The sequence below is a fragment of the Canis lupus genome, chromosome 23 (assembly GCF_011100685.1).
Source record: "Canis lupus familiaris isolate Mischka breed German Shepherd chromosome 23, alternate assembly UU_Cfam_GSD_1.0, whole genome shotgun sequence".
NCBI classification, from domain to species: Eukaryota; Metazoa; Chordata; class Mammalia; order Carnivora; family Canidae; genus Canis; species Canis lupus.
Genome location: NC_049244.1, coordinates 13,667,874 through 13,689,164, shown reverse-complemented (window position 1 = coordinate 13,689,164; position 21,291 = coordinate 13,667,874). Strand labels below are relative to the sequence as shown.

The 21,291-nt window shown below is 43.4% G+C and overlaps 1 long non-coding RNA gene across 1 annotated transcript; it reads left to right on the top strand.

The window, feature by feature from the left end:
- The first annotated feature begins 10,221 nt into the window (after positions 1–10,221).
- LOC111091964 lies at positions 10,222–11,320 on the top strand. Its single transcript, XR_005376701.1, has 2 exons — positions 10,222–10,498; positions 11,120–11,320. It is a non-coding gene; the product is annotated as an uncharacterized LOC111091964 (long non-coding RNA).
- Positions 11,321–21,291: the final 9,971 nt, after the last annotated feature.

The following is a 21,291-nucleotide window of genomic DNA, read 5'->3' as shown; positions in this document are numbered from 1 at the left end:
AAGTTTGATTTGCCAACATATAGTATAACACCCAGTGCTCAACCCATCAAGAGCCCTCCTCAGTTCCCATCACCCAGTCACACCATCCCCCACCCACTTCCCCTTCCACAACCCTTTGTTTGTTTCCCAGAGTTAGGAGTCTCTCATGGTTTGTCTCCCTCCCTGAATTTTTCCCACTCAGTTCCCCTCCTTTCCTTTATAATCACTTTCACTATTTCTTAAATTCCACATATGAACCATGTGAAACCATGTGATGATTGTCCTTCTCCAACTGACTTACTTCACTCAGCATAATACCCTCCAGTTCCATCCACATCGAAGCAAATGGTGGGTATTCATCCTTTCTGATGCCTGAGTAATATTCCATTGTGTGTATGTGTATATATATATATATATATATATATATATCACATCTTCTTTATCCATTCATGTGTCGAAGGACATTGAGGCACCTTCCACAGTTTGGCTATTGTGGACATTGCTGCTATAAATATTGGAGTGCAGGTGTCCTGGCATTTCACTACATCTGTATCTTTGAGGTAAATACCCAATAGTGCAAATACAGGATTGTAGGGCAGGCCTATTTTTAACTTCTTGAGGAACCTCCACACTGTTTTCCAGAGTGGCTGCACCAGTTCACATTCCCACCAACAGTGCAAGAGGGTTCCCCCTTCTCCATGTCCTCTCCAACATTTGTTGTTTCCTGTCTTGTTAATTTTTACCATTCTCACTGGTGTGAGGTGGTATCTCATTGTGGTTTTGGTCTATATTTCCCTGATGGCCAGTGATGCGGAGCATTTTCTCATGGGCTTGTTGGCCATGTCTATGTCTTCCTCTGTGAGATTTCTCTTCATGTCTTTTGCCCATTTCATGATTGGATTGTTTGTTTCTTTGCTGTTGAGTTTAATAAGTTCTTTGTAGATCTTGGATACTAGCCCTTTATCTGATATGTCATTTGCAAATATCTCCTCCCATTCTGTAAGTTGTCTTCTAGTTTTGTTGACTGTTTCTTTTGCTGTACAGAAGCTTTTTATCTTAAGTCCCAATAGTTCATTTTTGCTTTTGTTTCCCTTGCCTTCATAGATGTATCTTGCAAGAAGCTATTGTGTCCAAGTTCAAAAAGGGTGTTGCCTGTGTTCTCCTCTAGGATTTTGATGGATTCTTGTCTCACATTTAGATCTTTCAACCATTTTGAGTTTATATTTGTGTATGGTGTAAGAGAATGGTCTAGCTTCATTCCTTTGCACATGACTGTCCAGTTTTCCCAACACCATATATTGAATAGACTTTCCTTTGTCCAGTGGATAGTATTTCCTGCTTTGCCAAATATTAGTTGACCATAGAGTTGAGGGCCCATTTCTGCGTTCTCTATTCTATTCCATTGATCTATGTGTCTGCTTTTGTGCCAGTACCACACTGTCTTGATAATGACAGCTTTGTAATACAGCTTGGAATCCGGCATTGTGATGTCCCCAGCGTTGTTTTGTTTTGTTTTGTTTTGTTTTGTTTTTTTCAATATTCCTCTGGCTATTTGGGGTCTTCTCTGATTGAATACAAATCTTAAGATTATTTGTTCCAACTCTGTGAAGAAAGTCCATGGTATTTTGATAGGGATTGCATTGAACGTGTAAATTGCCCTGGGTAGCATAGACATTTTCACAATATTTGTTCTTCCAATCCATGAATATGGAATGTTTTCCCACCTCTTTGTGTCTTCCTCAATTTCTTTCAGAAGTGTTCTGTAGTTTTAGGGTATAGATCCTTTACCTCTTTGGTTAGGTTTATTCCTAGGTGTCTTATGGTTTTGGGTACAATTGTAAATGAGATTGATTCCTTAATTTCTCTACTTCAGTCTCATTATTAGTGTATAGAAATGCCACTGATTTCTGTGTATTGATTTTGTATCCTGCTACATTGCTGAGTTGCTGTATGCGTTCTAGCAATCTTGGGGTGGAGGCTTTTGGGTTTTCTATATGCAGTATCATGTCATCTGTAAAGAGGCAGAGTTTGACTTCTTTGCCAATTTGAATGCCTTTAATGTCTTTTTGTTGTCTGATTGCTGAGGCTAGGACTTCTAGTATATGTTGAATAGCAGTTATGGGAGTGGACATCCCTGTCGTGTCCCTGATTTTAGGGGAAAGACTCTCAGTTTTTCCCCCATTGAGAATGATATTCACTGCAGGCTTTTCATAAATGGCTTTTAAGATATTGAGGAATGTTCCCTCTATCCCTACACTCTGAAGAGTTTTGATCAGGAATGGATGCTGTATTTTGACAAATGCTTTCTCTGCATCTATTGAGAGGATCATATGGTTCTTGTTTTTTCTCTTGTTTATGTGATCTATCACATTGATTGTTTTAAAGTATTGAACCACCCTTGCATCCTGGGGATAAATCCCACTTGGTCATGGTGAATAATCCTCTTCATGTACTGTTGGATCCTATTGGCTAGTATCTCGGTGAGAATTATTGCATCCATGTGCGTCACAGATATTAGTCTATACTTCTTCTTTTTGGTGGGGTCTTTGTCTGGTTTTGGAATCCAGGTAATGCTGGCTCTCATAAAATGAGTTTGGAAGTATTCCCTCCCATTCTATCCTTCGAAACAGCATTAGTAGAATAGGTATTATTTCTTCTTTAAACGTTTGATAGAATTCCCCTGGGAAGCCATCTGGCCCTGGACTTTTGTGTCTTGGGAGGTTTTTGATGACTGCTTCAATTTCCTCCCTGGTTATTGGCTTATACAGGTTTTCTATTTCTTCCTGTTGCAGTTTTGGTAATTTGTCTTTTCCAGAAATGCATCCATTTCTTCTAGATTGCCAAATTTTTTGGCATATAGTTGCTCATGATACGTTTTAAAAATCATCTGTATTTCCTTGGTATTGGTTATGATCTTTCCTCTTTCATTTATGATTGTGTTAATTTGAGTCCTTTTTCTTTTTAATAAGACTGGCTAGGGGTTTATCTATCTTATTAATTCTTTCAAAGAACTATGTGTGCTTATCCTCTTAATGTAGTTTAACAGAACAAAGGTTTTTAATTCTGACAATGTCAAATTTATCAATTTTTCTTTTTTTTTTTTTCAATTTTTCTTTTTATGGATTGGGCTCCATATGCTGAAAGAGTCTTCACTAGCCCTATATCCTGAAAATTTTCTCCTACATTTTTATAGAAGTTTTATAGTTTTATATTTAAGTCTATGATTCACTTCAAATGAATTTTAATACAAGACGTGAGGTTTAGGTTAGGGTTCTTTCTTTTTCCCCTGTAGATATCCAATTGCTCCAACACCATTTATTGAAGAGGCTGTCTTCTCCCTATTATATTGCTTTTGCAAGTTTGTCAAACATCAGTCAGGCATATTTGTGTGGGCCTATACCTAGGTATTCTGTTCCATAGATCTATGTGTCTATCCCTTCACTGAGACCACACTGTCTTGATTACTATAGCAATATAATTAGCCTTAACATAAGATAAAATGAATCCCACTTTATTCTGGTTGTTTTTCAAAATATTTTAGCTATTCTAAAGTCCTGAACACTTCCATGTAAATTTTTTTAATAAGCTTGTCTGTGTCTATTAAAAACCATGCTGGGATTTTTATAAGATTTGTATTAAACATATAGATCAGCCTGGGAAGAACTGACACCTTTGCTATGTTGAGTCTTGCAATGCATGAACACCACCTTGCTTTTAATTATTCACTGCAGGTTTCTTTGCCTCAACTCCTAGTTAAAGTGTCCCCAGGGCCCCCATTTGCTGCAACTACACATGAGCTTACTATAGATTTTTGGACTCAGAGCTACCCTCACTGGCACTCTTCTCTGGTGCAAGACTCTGTGATTACAGTTTTGGCTACTACCTGTAGCGTTAGGGAAAAAGCCAGAACTTGGGTTTGAATCCTACAGCAATCAGGTGTTAGCTGAGTCCCCTCAAGCCTCAATTTCCTCTTCTGTGGGAAAGCAGTACCTTCCTTGGAGCAACCTAATAGCTAGGGCTAAATAAGGGCTGCTAGTACTACCCTAACACAGGATCCTACCCCTTCCCCAAGCTGATATACAGTTAGATTTTAGCATCTAAAATGCCAACCTGCAATCATCCTTATTAGTAATATCTCACCTACTTTAATCCATCATTTCTACTTTTGGTAATCACTCCAGACCCTGATGCCATCCACATGTTTATCTCAGTCATTGAATAATAATAGCAAACAAGGCAAAAAGACATGGGCAGGGTTTGACATACTACTAGAGAAGTCTGTTCTCATTTAGGTTCCTTGGTTGCAGTTAACAGAAACACATCCTGGGGAAATAGGCAAAGGTGATGAATTAAAAGGAAGACTGCAGAACTGAGCAATGCCAAAATCAGGAACAGTTCAGTCTTGCTGGGGAGACTGATTCTGGAATGAATAAGCTCTAATCATCATCTCTTTGTCTATTTTACTCTATTCAAAATTTGAAGAGCTGGGGGAAAAGGTCCTCTTGGCTGAGTTCAGGTACGGTGACTGGCTCCTGGCTGTAATAGGCAGTAGGGGGAAGGATCTGGCTGACAAGATCTTCAGCATCCATCACAGAGGAATTCCACCTGCATTTCCCATCCACTCAAACTGCCCACTGTGGAAGAGAGGCATTGCCCCCCAAGTAGAATCACAGTACTGTCAGGAAGGAATATGAGTACTTGGATATGACAAAGTCCCAAAAGTTTACCGTGTTTTCATTTGAGAGTGATTCACTAGTTAGCGCTCTCTGGCAGTGGCCACTCAGCCAGAAAGAAATCAACCCAGTTGTCTAGACACATAGATCCACTTACTTCACCAAAGATGTTAACAAACTGATGGAACAGTCTTGATGAAAGAAGGCAGGTGTGTGAAGCTCATGGCATTCTGTGAATCTACTGGAACCTACCGGATTGCAACTTTCACACGGCTGCACTGGTTATGCTGTGACCTCAAGTCCCCAGCTTAACCCAGTACTCAAGTTTTGACAAAAGGGGGCAACAGTTCTAACCTCACACTTTGGTGGGGGTTTTTTGAGTACATTATTTGTTATCAACATGCTAGTTACAACCCAACCTTCTCCTTACAGGCACAAAGGCTAAGTGGCAGTCCCTTGGTTCTGTTTAGGTTTTTTGTTGTTTGTTTTTATAGGATTGGAGGTATAGACTAGGGAGAAGAAATCTGGAAGGGAAGTTGAGTAGCTCTGCCACAGAGAAGAAAGAGAAATAAAGGACTCTTGCCATCTGGAGCAATCTGGCAGGGGGCTAGGGAGGGAGAACAGGCCAGGAGAGGGCAAAGACCTTTTGCTGTACAATGAGACTGCTCACAAGGACCCCGCAGGAAATCTTCCCCAAAGAGGCAGTTTCATACTAGGGTAGACATGGTACAGGACAAGAGCAGATTCAAGGAACTGAATCCAAATGGGAGAGAAAGCCAAAAGGACACATGTGTCTATCCCACCTGCATCCCACCCTAGGAAATAGCAGAAATCTAGGCTTTAAAGCTCCAGGGACCATGGAATTTGGGGGATAAAGGCAAATTTATATGGCTCTCAAGGGCCAACTAAGCCTCCAGCTGACTTTTTTGCATTATACATATTTACATTCACATCTGAGAAAGAATAGGATATTGAAATCGACAGTCCTGGGGTGATTTTTCTCATGCAGAAAAAGGCAAAACAAAAGAAGGTTCTTTGTTCTGTTATTCTAACTTTGATCTTTTATTCATTCTTTAAGGGCATAAATGACTGTTTATATACGTTTCCACGAGTTAAATCACTCTTGAGGATTTTTTGTTTTCGTTGTTGTTGTTCCTTGCTGTGGATCTGAATGCAGAAGAAGCCTTTCCTTTTGAACCACAAGTATCAACAGCAAGCACCCTACAAGTGTCATGTGCTAGATCCCTTTGTGTGTAAGGTCTTTTGTCATACGTTTCACAGGGCACACAATTAATTACAAATGTAAATGGTGTGTGTCTGCTGTGTAGGAAAACCTGAGGTGACCTGGGCTGCTACTCGCCATTCCCCAGAATGGGCCCAACCACTTCCTCTGCAGAACATTTAGGCCCAGGAGGGGCCCCATGCTTGTCCAGTGGCCCCAGCCACAGGTACAAACCTAAGGCCACAGCAGCCAGACCCTAGCCTCTAGGGTGGCCTCGGGTGAAAAGACCAGCTAGGACGGTGGGATTCTCTTTCTTGGACTTTTGAAACAGGAAATGGTTAGAGAATGCTGAAAAATGTATACCAAGGAAGGTGACGAGATCGCTTCAGAGGCCATGAGGAGTCATGAGCCAGAATTAGGAGGAAGCAAATCAACAGCAAAAGGAGAATGAAGCATATACAAGACAACTGATTGCTTCATAGGACCTCCCCCCGCCCCCCCCCATCCTTGCCCCAGGTATGATCAAATGCAGCTGCTCCCTTTGCTTACCTTCTTCCCCTCCTCTTTTCCTCCCATGGCCTCCCTTCTTAGCCTAAACTGGCTGAGGCAGAATGGTTAGAGTTTTGCCATCAGAGCTGATGGAAACACATCTTTCCAATTTTCTTGTTTTTCCCAATCCAGATTGAGATTTACAAAAGATACATTAACCATCCTGTCACTTGTAGGCATAATGACCAAGGCCATCCTGTGTCACCTCAAATTAGCCAGACAGAAATGATATCTGAGAACTCAAGCTTTCCCACTATGGTGTTCTTCTCTCTTATGGAATCCAGTTGTAGTACTAGGGAAAAAAAAAAAAGACAGAGAGAGAGATTGGCTTTTGCAAACCTCCCAGGATGCTGACTTTATCACTAGCTAAATAAGAAACAAGGTCTACACAGTGTGTGAGAAGTGGCAATGTTATCTCTGCCAACCATTCAGATTGTCGATTCGGTTGGTGGGTTTGTGAGGAAGGGAGAGTGAAATGTATTTGGAAGTAATATCTCTACAGGCCACAGTACATAGGGATGCCAGGGGGAAATACAGCCAAATGTATTTTTCGGGATGTGGCAGGTGGATGTGGCTCAGCCAGAGGAATTTAGAGCTGCAACCGGCATTCCTAATACCATAAAACTGCACAGGAGCTACTTTTAGGCTTTGAGGATCAAACAGCTAGATTCAAAACATAGATAATAGAATAACAACCGCTGCTTAACAGGGAGCAGGAGATAAAAATAATTTGCTACACTTCGCTGGGTTCCACCACAACCCCTAACACAGCAAGCCTGTGAAATTAATTTATTAGAGTATGTGCAGTTGCCACAGATGAGAGAAAATGCCATCAGTGATGGGGAAAACGGTAGACAGGAGACCTCAGCCAGCAGTTAAATGAGGGTAGGATTTCAGAAGCCAAAGAAGGTACAGCAGGAAGTGCACTCAGAAGGGAAAAAATTCCTAGTGAAAACAGGTCTCCTTATCCCAAGTCGGTAAAAAGAAATCTACATAAAGGACTCCCTCTTTAATTTGTAAAAATTATTTTAAAAGAGGTTATCACTTCAATTAAGCAATTGAATGAATTTCCTGAAGCTGACCTGTTCTCTAGCTTTGCAATCAGCTACGAAAAACACAGACTAAAAGGCACACATGGCGTACTCCCTGCCTGGTCCTGTCTCTTAAACAAAGATCTCCCTCCAGTGACCCTTAAAGAGAGTTCAAGGGCTATAGAATTACTAGAATGAAATTTCAAAGCTAATAGAATGTAGGCGGCTAACGATATCTCCGACTCTCCTTCCCTGTCAACCCAGAAGTACTGGGTGTGGGGTGTACATCTATTGAGGTGCTCTTCGGCTTCTCCTGTGGCACTTGAATGAAGAAATCAGAAGGAATTGGACTTCTCCCTTTACATTCTGGCACCACCTCCCCTTCTGCCCATTTCGCTTCTCACCTACAACTCACAAAGGAGCACAACAGCCAGGGACAGAACAAGAGTGAAGAAGGGAGGTGATTAAAAGGCTCGATTGTAGCAGCCATTAGAAGCTTTTGATCCAAAGTCATGAGTGGGTGAATACTGCCTGGCCCCAGCCAAAAAGTAATTAATAATAATCATTTAAGATACTCCTTCCTTTTCTCCTGAAGTCCTCCTTCCCAATCTGGCAAATTGTAATGTGCCAAAGGAATATTTTTGCCGATGTTTCCAAATCTGTTATTCAGAGTGGGATTTTATGTGAGATAGCCCCAGGGAACTTTCTGAAAGACAAAGGCCCACCTCAAAATTCGATGCATAAATTGCTTTAAGGTTTTAAGATTTGGCAAAGTAGATTGTGCCTTCACTACACCCGAAGCCAGAAATGGAAGAAGAAAAGAATTCGGTTTTTCAGGCACTGGAAAAGGATTCACTTAGTATTTCAATATTTTTGCAAGCATGCAGCAAAGAGAGGAAGTGTCCCCAACACAAAGCCACTCAGACCCCTGAGCTTCTGGCTGGCAGGTTGCCTAGCTGAGAAAATAGGATGCTATTGAATTTGCAGGCATCTCAGCCAGTGACAGGGCAGAGAATGTTGCAAAAGGATAATGGGAGGAAGAGGGACTGGGAAAGCAAGGATAGAGAGACAGGTAAACTCTGGAAGTGGAAGAGTATTCTTCAAGCATAGAAAATCAACTTCAGGACGCCTGGGTGGCTCAGCGGTTGAGCGACTGCCTTCAGCTCAGGGCATGATCCAGGTTTGGGGATCGAGTCCCACATCAGGCTCCCTGCGAGGAGCCTGCTTCTCCCTCTATGTCTCTGCCTCTCTGTGTCTCTCATGAATAAATAAATAAAATCTTAAAAAAAAGAAAAAAAAAAAAGAAAAGCAACCTAAAAATATTACTGGGGAATTTCCGAAAAAAAAAAAAATAGCAGAGGAAGGGGTGAGAAGGTATACATTTATCATAACAAATACACTCTGTGGCCAAGATCCCCTGACCAGTAGGACCAGAGATAATTAAACAGAAGAATCTAATCAAGCAGAAGGAATTATAATCTCCAAGTAGTCAGCCACTCCAGTGGGTATTCACACTGTAGTTCCTGGACCAGACTTCTAATAGCAGCAAAACTGTAAACAGGTGCACACGCACATGCACATACTCACAGGTACATCCAAAGGTACCTCAGGTACCTCCAGAGGGAGTGGGGACCCAGTCCCACATCAGGCTCCCTGCGAGGAGCCTGCTTCTCCCTCTGTCTATGTCTCTGAGAACATCTCAGGACCTGAGTGCAGGAGGCAACGAGAAACTTTTTAATTGCTTTGCATTTGTTTTTCATCTTCTTCCCTGTTTCTTCTGATGGCGATTTTGACTGTATATTGAAATCATGATCCAGTACTGCAGCACTGTAATTACACAAATATGGCATTATAAATGAAGGTTAGTGCCAGAAATAGCAAAGCAAGAGGGGTGCAATTTGTCTTTGTGAATGCAAGTGTGTGTGCACATGTTTACAAATACCTCCCATTTACATGGAAATCATTTGCTGGGCCAAGCAAAAGGAATGTGGGAAACAGAACAAGGGCCTCAGACTCCTTTTCAGCTGAAGAAGATGAAGGCAAGAAAAGGCAGGTGCTTCCGGTCATGGTAAATGGAAATAGTGAATTAAGCGCTGGCTTAGGGCAGCCTGGGTGGCTCAGCGGTTTAGCGCCGCCTTCGGCCCAGAGCATAATTCTGGAGTCCCAGGATCGAGTCCCACGTCGGGCTCCCTGCATGGAGCCTGCTTATTCTCTGCCTGTGTCTCTGCCTCTCTCTGTGTCTCTCATGAATAAATAAAATCTTAAAAAAAGAGCTGGCTTAAGCTGAGCTCAAATCCCTGACATGGCCTACAGCTGGATGGGCACTCAGGGCTCTGCTTGTAAACAAGGCATCAGTTTGGGGTAGTACAGCTTGAACTTGCACCTCTGGTACCTCAGGGAGCATCTCTTAAACACTATGCAGAATGAAAGGATTACCTCCCTCCCATACCCTCACCCCTTCTTGCCTCCAGGGCACCCTTGCCCCAGAATCTTCAACCAGTAGCAGTGGGAATTGGAAGAGAAATAACCCAGCTTCTTTTACTCTCCGGACGGGGAGGAACATTTTAAAGTGTACCCTGCAAGTGTCACACATGGTATGTCATAGTTCTATAATATGTCAACAAATTCTTTGAAATTTATCCCTTCAAAAGGGGGAACCTAATTCCCCTCCCCTTGGACACAGGCTACACCAAGTGTCTCACTTCTGATGACCAGCATGTGATGGGGAGGGTTGCTTTGTGACTTCTAAGCCTAGGTCATAGACATGCTGTTCCCCGTCCGAATCACTGCTTCTGGGGAAAGTCAACAGTTTGCCATGAGAACATGTGAGCAGCCTGTAGAAACAATCACCCAGTGAGAACCTGAGACCTCCTGCCAATGACCATCACCAACTTGCCAGCCACGTGGTCAGGCCACCTTGGAAATGGATCCTCAGCCTCACTCAAGTGCTCGGACGAATGCAGTGCCAATCAAAATCTTGACTATCCTCTTATAGGAGATCCTGAGAGAGAACCACCCATATAAGCCCCTAATCTAGAGGAACTGTAAGTAGAAGAAATATTCGTTGTTTTAAGCCATTTTATTTTGGAGTAACGAGTTACACAGTAGTAAATGAATACAGAGTCGTCGTGGCATTAACTCCTGCTTGCCCACAGCTGTAACATGCTTTCCACCAGCAACTCCACTCTGCTACCTTAGATCACCTCCAAAGCAGACTACTGGCGCTCCAAATGTCTCAGCATTTGCTTTTGGGGTCTAAGACATCCCATATACAGTAAATATGATTATTATCCTCATACTAGGGAAGAGAAAAAAAAACATGTAGGTGGGAGTTACACAGCACACAGTAGCAGAACGAGGCTTTTGGAAGCCTAATGCACTGCCTCTAGCTTCATCACAGCTGCATCCCTCCCTACCCTGATCCTTTGTGAATTTAAGCCATCTCTCTCTTCTCTCGCCAAGAAAAATAAATTAATTTGCTCAATCACCATGGACCTAGACACTCATCATAATCACAGAATTTAAAAACCCGTCTAAGCAAATTCAATAACAAAAGCAGGAACTTTGAATCACTTGAGTCTCAGTGTATTTGTTTTTCCTAATGATACCTGCACACAGCAGGGAGGAATAATTAGCAAATTAATGGGTTCTTCCTCTGTTGACAGTGCAAAGGCTGGATGTGCATGCCTCTGCCACGTTGTAAGTCTGGGCTACAGGTTCTGGACTGAAACTGCTGACCAATGTCACTTGGAATTTATTGAAGTTATAAACAAATGACTGTGCTGCATGGACAAGAAATGATGGAGACGGAGCCTGGATGTGCTGTGCTTTCTGTGCTGATCAAATAAAACGTGCAGCCAACTTCAGCTGTCAGATATTTAATCATAATCATTATTGTGCTAGTGCTAATTAGGCATAAATGGGACATAAATGACTCTTGATCGCACCATTTTATATATCAAACAACAATGTTTGCATTCTTCTTCTCCCTTTGATAGTTTTCCAGTATACATCTGTACTCCGTGTCACCATGTTGGTTTCCTCGGAGTCAGAGATGCAGAGGAGAATACATGTGGGCTTTGGAATAGGACAAATCACTCAAGTTCTTGATCTTGAAGGATCTTGTAGGATCTTGATCAAGTTCCTTTACATCTCTTGGCCTCTGTAAAGATGGAAATGAGCCCCTGCAGCAGGATCACCATAGAACCAATTGAGAAACTGAGATGTAATCCACTAGCATGGTGTTAATATGCAGTGGTACTCAATAAAGGTGTCCTACTATCTCTTTTATCATACTGTCTCCTACATCAATATTACTTCTGCATACACGACTGTGGGAGGTTCTCACGCATCTCCCCCCAAATTACTACTTCCTGTCCTGCACCCCACTCCCAAGAGTAACTGTCTTCAGCCTCAGAGGCACAGGGTCCCATGCTACAATCCCAAACTTATTCACACTCTAACAAATAATTCCTACCACCTTCAGGAATCAAGATGAATGTTTTTGAGTTCACAAGTGGAAAGAAACATGGTTTACATTTGACTTAGGAGTAGACTGTCAACACTCCAGCACGCACGAGTTTCTAGTTATGAGCAAATGGTGATGGCACTTCCTCTTTGCATTTGATTTGGAATTGGCTGGTGAAAGACCAGAAGGCTCTAGCCATCTGAAAGAACTAATGGAAATAGAGTGCCGTAGCTTCCATTCCGTTCACCGGATGGAAGACTGGTAGTGTTTGGGAGTCATTTAGCAAACACTTACCAATAGAACATTGTTACAGACATACTTCACTTCCTCAAGGCTGTGTGCTCCTCTAGGCTTTAGCAGGCATTGTGAAGGCAAAGAGTTTGCCCCTCTGATGGAGAAGATAAGATTTGTGAAATCAATGCTCACTGATCAACACAACAGCTCCAAAGAGCACGAGCAACAGTAATAATCACCACTTATTAAGGGCCCAACATTTATTGGCATCCAAGTTAACAAATACCTTTAAGCCTTACCTCATCTGATCCTCTGGCAGCCTGTACTATTAACTCCATTTTACAGATAAGCACACTGAGACCCCGAGAGGTTAGAAGTCATGCCCAAGAGGCCCATGAAGAATAGGCAAAAGAATCAGATCAGGAATCTTGCTCTCACATTCTTGTCTTTTATCAGACTCTCTTTAAGAAGAAATAATTGTTTGTTTGAGGGATTGATGGAAGCTAATTAATAAATTCCCCAGTTAGCTCTTCTTGGCCTATCTTGGTGTCTAGACCCACAAAGTGACATACCCACATCCATACGTATAGTGTAGAAATAGTTTAAAAACAGTTATTTGATGATTTGTGAGAAGAATTTTTTTTGTCATGAATGGACTGTTTCCCAGTGTTCAAGGTAATTGCAAGTAGTTGTATTAGGACAACTGTCTAGTGGTCCAGGGATAAGAGGCTCATTTTTTAAAAGAATTTTAAAAATATATTTATTCATGAGAGACAGAGAGAGAGAGAGAGAGGCAGAGACATAGGCAGAGGGAGAAGCAAGCTCCCTAAGGGGAGCCTGATACGGGACTCCAGGGAGCCTGAAGAGGTTTATTCTTTGCATGCAATTGTGGCAGCAAACTGTTTCAGCTGATGGTTCCTATAACTTCTGCAGAAGGAAGCATTCAGATCCTACCCCAAAAAAGCAGACCTCCACTGGGTCACCTATGAAGTAAACATACAGTCCACTTTTTTTTTTTTTTTTTTTTTTCAAATTCCCCACCACAACATGGAGACTTTTTGGCTACAAATGTCAGTCTTATCTCTGAAGCTCTAGGCCTCATCAGAGAAGAACCATTTTCAAGTACAAGAAATGTAAGAATCACTTACAAAATAAGAAAGCGAGGCTTGGAGCAGAACAAATCCAAACTGAGCTGGGCACTATGCCAGGGGCAGAGTCCCTGGCCTGGAGGGGCCAACAGAGTGGTGCTGTTCAACCTGGGCTGGTTGTTAGTGTCCCTGGAGGCGTTTTAAAATTCCAGTCCCAAGGTCTCTATTTATTGAGAATTAATCATTCTTGATTAATTCAGAAACTCTGGGAGTAGGACCAGGCAGTAATATTTTTTAAAGCTCCGCAAGTGATTCCATTGTACAGCTACAGTTGAGCAGCTATTCTAGTAGAATCTAGAGTGTTCTAAACTTCTTTGAGTATCACTTGAGGTTCTTATTAAAAATATAGATTCATGGGTCCTGACCTCTATTCCCTGAATTGGAACTCCCAGGGGAAGGACTTGGGAATATGTATTTTGGTTTATTATTTTAAAAGATTTTATTTATTTATTCATGTGAGACACAGAGAGAGGCAGAGAGAGAAGCAGGTTCCCTGAAGGATCCCAGTGCAGCACTCGATCCCAGGACCCTGGGATCACGACCTGAGCCAAAGGCAGATGCTCAACCACTGAGCCACCTAGGAGTCCCAGGAATATGTATTTTGAACAAGAGCTCAATGACTCTTAGGGTAAGGGAACTTAGACCAAATCTGTTATTGTCCTCAGAGAATCAACAGGGTGAAGAGGCAAGCTACAAAATGTGAGCAAATATTTGCAAATCATAGGTCTAGGGAGAGGTTAGCATGTAGAATATATAAAGAACTCCTACAACTCAAAAATGAAAAGACTAGCTGATTGTTTAAATGCCCAAAGGACTTGACTGGAGACAAAAGCAAAAAGTTTTGAGGTTAAGTTTCCAGATCGGATTCCTTTGCCTATCCTTCACTGGCCTCTGGGGTACAGCATCTAACCTCCCTCTCCCTGGGTCCCCATTTGCTCATCCGCTACACTAGTGTCCCAGCATCCCTAAGCTTCAGAGAGACCTCACAGAAAAGCTCCCAGTAGGGCCACGTCTTGGTAATGGTCTCTCTGGCCAGTCCCGGGAAGGCAGCGCCCTGTGGGGATACTGGAGGAGCAGAATAGAGACTCAATGAGCTCTCAGAAACCACAGTGAGAAAGAAAGCCCAACACTTTGAATCACAGAGTAGCCTGCCAGAAACTTGTTATTTAAACTTGTGAGCTTTCAGGGTGGGCTTGGAATGCATTGTATCCTCAGGGATGAGCTCAAGGCGATGTTATAGGGAAACTTGATTTAAAAAAAAAAAAAAAAAAAAAGTCTTCCCAGAGGATCTCTGAGCAACTGCTCAAGGGGAGAAATAATCAACGCTTCTTTTCCTACCTCACTCCATCCCTCAGACCCAGAAGCCTCCCTTTTCTCAAGTCCCACCAAATACTGGAGAGGTTCTAAGGAGGACAAGAAATTTCAAGAGGCTTCTGAGCAGAGAAAAGGTAATTCCCAAACATGCAGAGAAGGAGATTGTGTGAGCTGAAAAGCAAAGCTGAGAGAGGTCAACAAAGGATGGAGGGGAATCCAAACCGGTGGCCGGAAGCGGCTGAGCCATGGAAATGGACAGGAGAAAGAAACGCTGCTGTTAAAATCACCCCCATATAGTGCATGTGCTCCATTTCTGGGAGCCACTTCCCTCTCTGCCATCTGAGAGGCAGGTTGAAAAGAAAGGCTGGGGTGACTGTGTGCTTTGGAATTAAAGCAGCATCTGCAGAATTATTAGCCGGACCGAGATGTGCAGAAGCTATCAATCTTTCTGCTTTGGGAAATAATGGATTGCCAAAGGGGTCCAGACAGGCCGCTTCTCTCCCATGAGGTCTGGCCCTGAGTTCAGCACAATTAGCTAAGTGCTTCTGTGCGGGAGAAGCCTGGGAGCACAGGCGGCTCCCGTCAAAGCACAAGGTGTGTGAGGAAAGAAAGGCTTCAGGAACTCTGGGTTACACCGATCACCCAACCAGGACCCACAGCGTCCACTAACATCGCCTAAGCAGAAGCCATGACTAGGGGAGGAAGGGGCCCTGCGTTGGGCTTTGGAAGTCTGGCGAAGCCTATAAACCCCTTCTCCAAATAACGTTTCTAAGGACATAAAGTAAATATGCAGGATTACAGAAAAGCCGATGGTATTGAAACACGGCTACCAAAATATTAAAAAAAAAAATTGGTGACATAGTAATAGTTGTGCATCTTTATTAAACATTAAGTAAGATCTAGTAGTAGACGCAATAGTTTAGGGTTATGGAAGTAATGAATATTTCAATATATCCACAGCAATAGCTGTATGGTATGAAAATATCTGCAATATCTAGTGGAACTGTTCATTCTACCATTGGTTTCTGACATACATTTATCATCGTGCTAAGTTTTGCTTAGATGTTAGCGAAAATAAATAATATTTTTCCCACCCAAATTTATAGATCCCTGAATTCTCTCCATGGGCCTTAGAACTTCTGCTGCAAATGGGAATTGAAAATGACAATGACCCTCTGCAGCAACTGTGTGTGCTAAAAGAAAGCACGCATTTATCTTTTAATTTAACTGTGCTAGGCACACATCCCATAGACCCTGGCCTTACGGGACCTGAAATCTGGAATAAAATGACAGGGAAAGCATCACACACTGACGGTAACTCCTGTCATCTCCAAATCAATCCAAACTAATGGCTGCTCACCCCGCCTCCCTGCGGCCACACAGAAACACAGCCCATACCACCCGCTGTCTCCCTGTCCTGAGCCTGTTTTCTTTCAATGTCCCCATTTAGGGGTTTAGAATCCATGGTTAGGAGTCCTTGGAGTTTCACCAATTGAACTGTGGACAATCCAGGACTTTGAGATGCCTTTTCCCAGCAACATGATCAGATTTGTATTTCAGGTCAGTCACTCAGCCCCCAAGACTGAGAATATGACTCGGGTCTATCTGCTGTGCTCCACCCCCATGGCCACCACCCCTGTGCAAGTCACCCTCCGCTCTGGCCTGGATTGTTGCAGTGGCTTTTTAATTGGTCTCCTTTCATTCTTTCTTGCTCCCCTACTGTTACTCTCAACAAAGCAGGCAGAGCGTTTTTCTCAAAAGAGTTCTCCAATCCCTCCTCTTCCTAATAATGGTTCAATGGTTTCCCACATCGCTTAAAATAAGTTTCAATCTCTTCACCTGCCTGCAGGGGTCAGCAACCTATGGCCTGCTGGCCAAATCTAGCCTGCACCTGCTTTTGTATGGCCTACAAGTTAATAATTTATGGAAATTTATTTCTGCTCTTATGATATAAATAGCTACATGTAAGTAGTTCAGTTTTTACCTCTTGGCCCACAAAGCCTCAAACATTTACTCTTTGGGCATTCAAATGGGGAGAAATTAAATCAGCTGTCCAAAGTCATAGGGGCTCAGGAGACCAAAGGTCATAGTCAGGCCATTCAGAGATTAACAACAGCAGGAAGTTACTACCATCCTGCAAGTGGAGACTAGGGAAGGAAGTGGTGTAACTAATGAGAGCCACGCACTTGGAGGAATCCAACAGAGCCACCAAGGAGACTGCTGAGCAAGAGATGCTGGATTCTTACTTCTCACACCCAAGTTCACACCAGTAGCTCCTATCAGCTTACACCCCCTGGGAAGTTGGCAAGGAGGCCCCAGGAAGCGTTGTTCCCTGAAATACAAAGCAAAGCAAGAGAAGGAAGGATTGGAGGGGATATTAGGGCTGATGGGCAAATGACCAGCTCCCCTCTGAAGTGAGGGTAACACCTGCCTTGCAAAAGAGCTATAAGAGCTAAAGGTGACTTAGCTAAAGTTGTCCGCATCATGCCTGGGAAAGGTAGCTAATGCTGTTACCATCATTAATACCAGTATTAACTTCTACCCAGCACTTGGGATTTCCGTATTGGATCGTCCAAGCTGATCATGAAGGTATGGGCAGAAGTTGGCACCATAATTGACCTGACTTCCCAGAAGCTGTGAAGAGTGGGATGAAATTAGACCACATCTATGCTGGCCCATGGAGATAGGCCCAAGAACTTGTCCCCAACCCCCTTCTACCAGGCAATGAAACCATTTCATACCACCCACTGCAAGCCAGAGGGATGGGATCAGGGGTTTGCTGTTGCAAAACGCACTCAGAGATGCTTTGTGCTAGCGGAGATTTGTTTTTTCCTAGAAGCGTGCATATATATTGTTAGTAGAAATGCCTCCTGTCCTTTCACACACACTTCTTTCCCTAGAACTGTCTCTTGTGCCAGCCTCTAAAACCGCAAGCATAACAGCTTCGTTTTACAAGCTTTCTCTGTTAAATGCCAGCCAATGAAATCAATGATGGGTGTAATAAGATGAAGAATGTAGCCAGTAGGGAAAGTTTTTGCACCTTAAATGTCATAAGCAGGGATGAAAAGGTGCAGGACTAAATATGCATTATCAACTCCGGCGGGTCATCCAAGCAGAAACTCTAAGAACTGGCTATCGGGAAATTGACCACCTCTGGCCACTCGTGGTTCGACTCGACAGTTGAATGTTGAAACTCCAAGCTTAAGACTTTGAAAGTTCTAATTTTAGGTGTACAGAGAGACACATGCCCTCTACTTTGGCCACCTCTGAAGGGTCAGGTCACTCACATCCCTAATCTCTCCACTTATGTGCCGGGAGGCAGGCATGGTGAGGGTCACTACAACAAATAAATGTGTGATTTGGCCTTGCAGTCCGTCTACCTCTGATTCTGCTCCTCCTAAGACCCATTCCTGGGTTAAACTTTTAAGTATTACAATCAGAGCTATTTAAATAAATCAAAGATTTTAAATGGAAATAGCATTAATTCTTTCTACACAGCTTGCCTATTGATTCCCAGAGCAGTCCTTTATGGGAATCTCCAAGGGCAAGTTTGAGCTTGGGATGGGATACTGGGGACCTGAAGGCAGAGGAAGAATGTTCTTTATCCTACACTGGAGTTTCCCAAGCTTCAATTATTCTCAGAAAGTCTTTAAAATTGTTGTTATATCTACATGTCTTTACTTAACCTCTCATTTTCAATTACCTCTTTTTTATTTAAGTCTATTTTTAAAGGAAACTTAATTTTCATAAAGATAGAAGCAGTGCCACTTGCCATAAATAGAAGGTAACCATGAAAACAAAATGATGTTATCACGTGGCCCACTGAAGGTCTAGAAACTGATGCCCATTCTCCATTACAAAGAAGAGAATTGGCAAGTGACAGGAAAGCCATTAAAGATACACTGGCTCTTGGGATGCTTGGGTGGCCCAGGAGTTGAGCATTTGCCTTCAGCTCAGGGTGTGATCCTGGAGTCTGGGATCAAGTCTTGTGGTAGGCTCCCCACAGGGAGCCTGCTTCTCCCTCTGTCTATGTCTCTGCCTCTCTTTCTGTGTCTCTCGTGAATAAATAAATAAATCTTTCAAAAAAAAAAAAAGGTACACTGGCACCAAAATAAAGACTCCTTATTGAAATGATCACAAGGATAGAAAGCTAGTTGAAAAGGAAGTCATCTTCTTCTGGGTGATTGAGTGTCATTCATTGCCACGTCCGCACACTGCCTCAATTATCTGCATAGTGTGGCACACACAGGAACAGCTATGTCATTTGCAGGATCCCGCGTGAAATGAAAATGTGGGGCCTTGTTCAAAAATTATTAATAACTTTAAGACAATGACAGCAGAGCATGAGAGTAAGTACAGGGCAGGGCCCTTTGCAATTAACAAGCCACACCCTCATAAAGCCCTGATGGTACACATGTCGTACACTGTAGATTACAGAGAATGCAAACACTTAGGAGAATGAGTATATGGAAACACCCAATAAGAGTTCTGAAGTTAGAGAATGCCAAAGGACAGTCCTGAGGGTCAATGATGCTTCCTGAGGCAGGAAACAAAGCCAAGGTATAGCACCAGTAAGTACACATCAGGCTGATGAGAACAACTACTAGAAAGGCAGGTCAGAAGTAAAAATGAGGGATGTGGCTGGAGCCGTCGCCCGGAACTGTTTGTGGCTTGCTTTTAGAGAATCAGCTCCTTCTTTCTCAGTCAAGGTTAGACCTGAGACACATTAAAGAGATAGCAATGGCATGACCTGGTATTTCTGACAGTGCTCTAGCAAGAAACATCCAGTCTGCTTGAAGGTACAGCTGATAGGAGATTTATGTAGAGACAATGCACGGAGAGGTATAGCCAGGGACACCAAAAGGGACAATCACACACCAGGAAGCTATTACTACCCCTAGCCCTGAAAAGGCAAGGGGAAGCAGTGTTATTGGAACTTAGAGAGAACTGAACCCATGAGAGAAGTTGGGCCAGGACAATAGAGGGAGAAACGTAGTTCCCACCAAACCACAGCCCAGTCGGGAGGCAGCAGGAAGAAGAAATGCACCAACTTCTCCTCTAAGAACCTCCCATTGGCTAAGCCCAACCCAGAACCCGAGGGCAAAAGATCTTAGAAGATGTAGTGGCAGAGGTCAGCCACTCTGTGTCCTAGGACCCAGAGTGGGAAAGACAAGAGGTGAATGATCTAAAGGACAAATGGGGGGCATCTGGGTGGCTCAGTCAGTTAAGCATTGGCCTTCAGCTTAGGTCATGAGCTCAAGGTCCTGGGAAGGAGTCCTGCATCGGGTTCCCCACTCACTGGAGAGTCTGCTTCTCCCTCTTCCTCTGCCCCTCCCCCATCCCACTCATGCTCAATAAATAAATAAATAAATAAAACCTTTATTTAAAGGACAAATGGCAGTTAGCACATCTGGTGGCAGATGTTTGTGCAGAGGTGTGTGCGTGGTGTGTGTGTGTGTGTGTGTTTGTGTGTAAAGAGTAGGACAAGGGTAAGATAGCACCAAACTTTAGGGCTGAGGCAAACTGGTTGAAGGTGATTCCATTCACCAAACTAGGGAATTCAGAGGGAGAGACAGTTTGGGGGAGAAGTTAATGCATTCTGTTTAGGTCATCCAAGTTTGAGGGAATGAGAGACGTCTAAAGGAAAGAGAAACCAGGATGGCCTCTGTAGACTTGTGGGTCATGGATTTGCAGGGGGCAAGTCAGTGAGAAGAAAATAAGGTCAGGGAGAAAGATCCAGCAACACCAACATGAAAAGGGGATGCGGGTAGAGGGGGAATGCACTACAGAAAACTAAAGAGTGCCCAGATGGATAAAAAGAGACCCAAGAGAGTTTAGCTTTAGGGGATGGGGGTGAGGGCTGTGTAGACCACTTGGCCAGGAATGTGTCTGGAGGGAATGAGCCTCTAACCATGTTCTAGCCTATGCTGTGCCATGTCCAGAGGTGCAGTTCTCAGCTGCTCCCCCACCAAAGGTCCCAGACTGCCCAAAAGATAGAAGGCCATGTCTCAACCATCACAATCTCCAACTCAGAAAACCCCCTCCAGCTTCCATACCTTCCCACCACCATTCCCTCAGTTTCTTCTGAAATTAGCACAGAAAGATAAGCTGGGATGGTGTGTGCTGGAAGAGAAGGAGGTACAAGAAAGACTAAGAGAAGCCAAGTCTCCCTAGGAATCTGTGAAGCAAACCAGGGCCAAAGCTTAGGCCACAGGCTCTGGCCAGTCTGGGCTGCTGGTTGACCACTCGGGGCCAGTAGCAAAGAAGCCAAGTCCATTCTTCAACCCTATGGAGATGCCAAAGCTCTTCACACAGCAGCCCTGCGGCCCTCCCTGCTCTTCTGTTCAGAGCATGTCCATCCTTACCTGACTTGATGTTGAGGATGCAATCACAGAGTACCCCCTTCTCACAGTCCAGATGCCCCCTGCCCAGGGAAAGCCTCTGGAAAGCCTTAAGTGCCTCCTTGAAAAAGTCTCTGACTTTCACCAAACCTGGTGGAAGATCTCTCCTTTCATAGTCCAACCCCGTTGCCTTAAGAGAGGCTGCTTTCACCAAGAACCCCCTCAGGCACCTGGCCAACTGAGGCCAGCTCCTCAACCCTGCTTCTCATTTGTCTTCCTGCCTCCTCTGTCAGTGGTATCCACCAAGGCATATTCCTTTCAGCTGACATCTG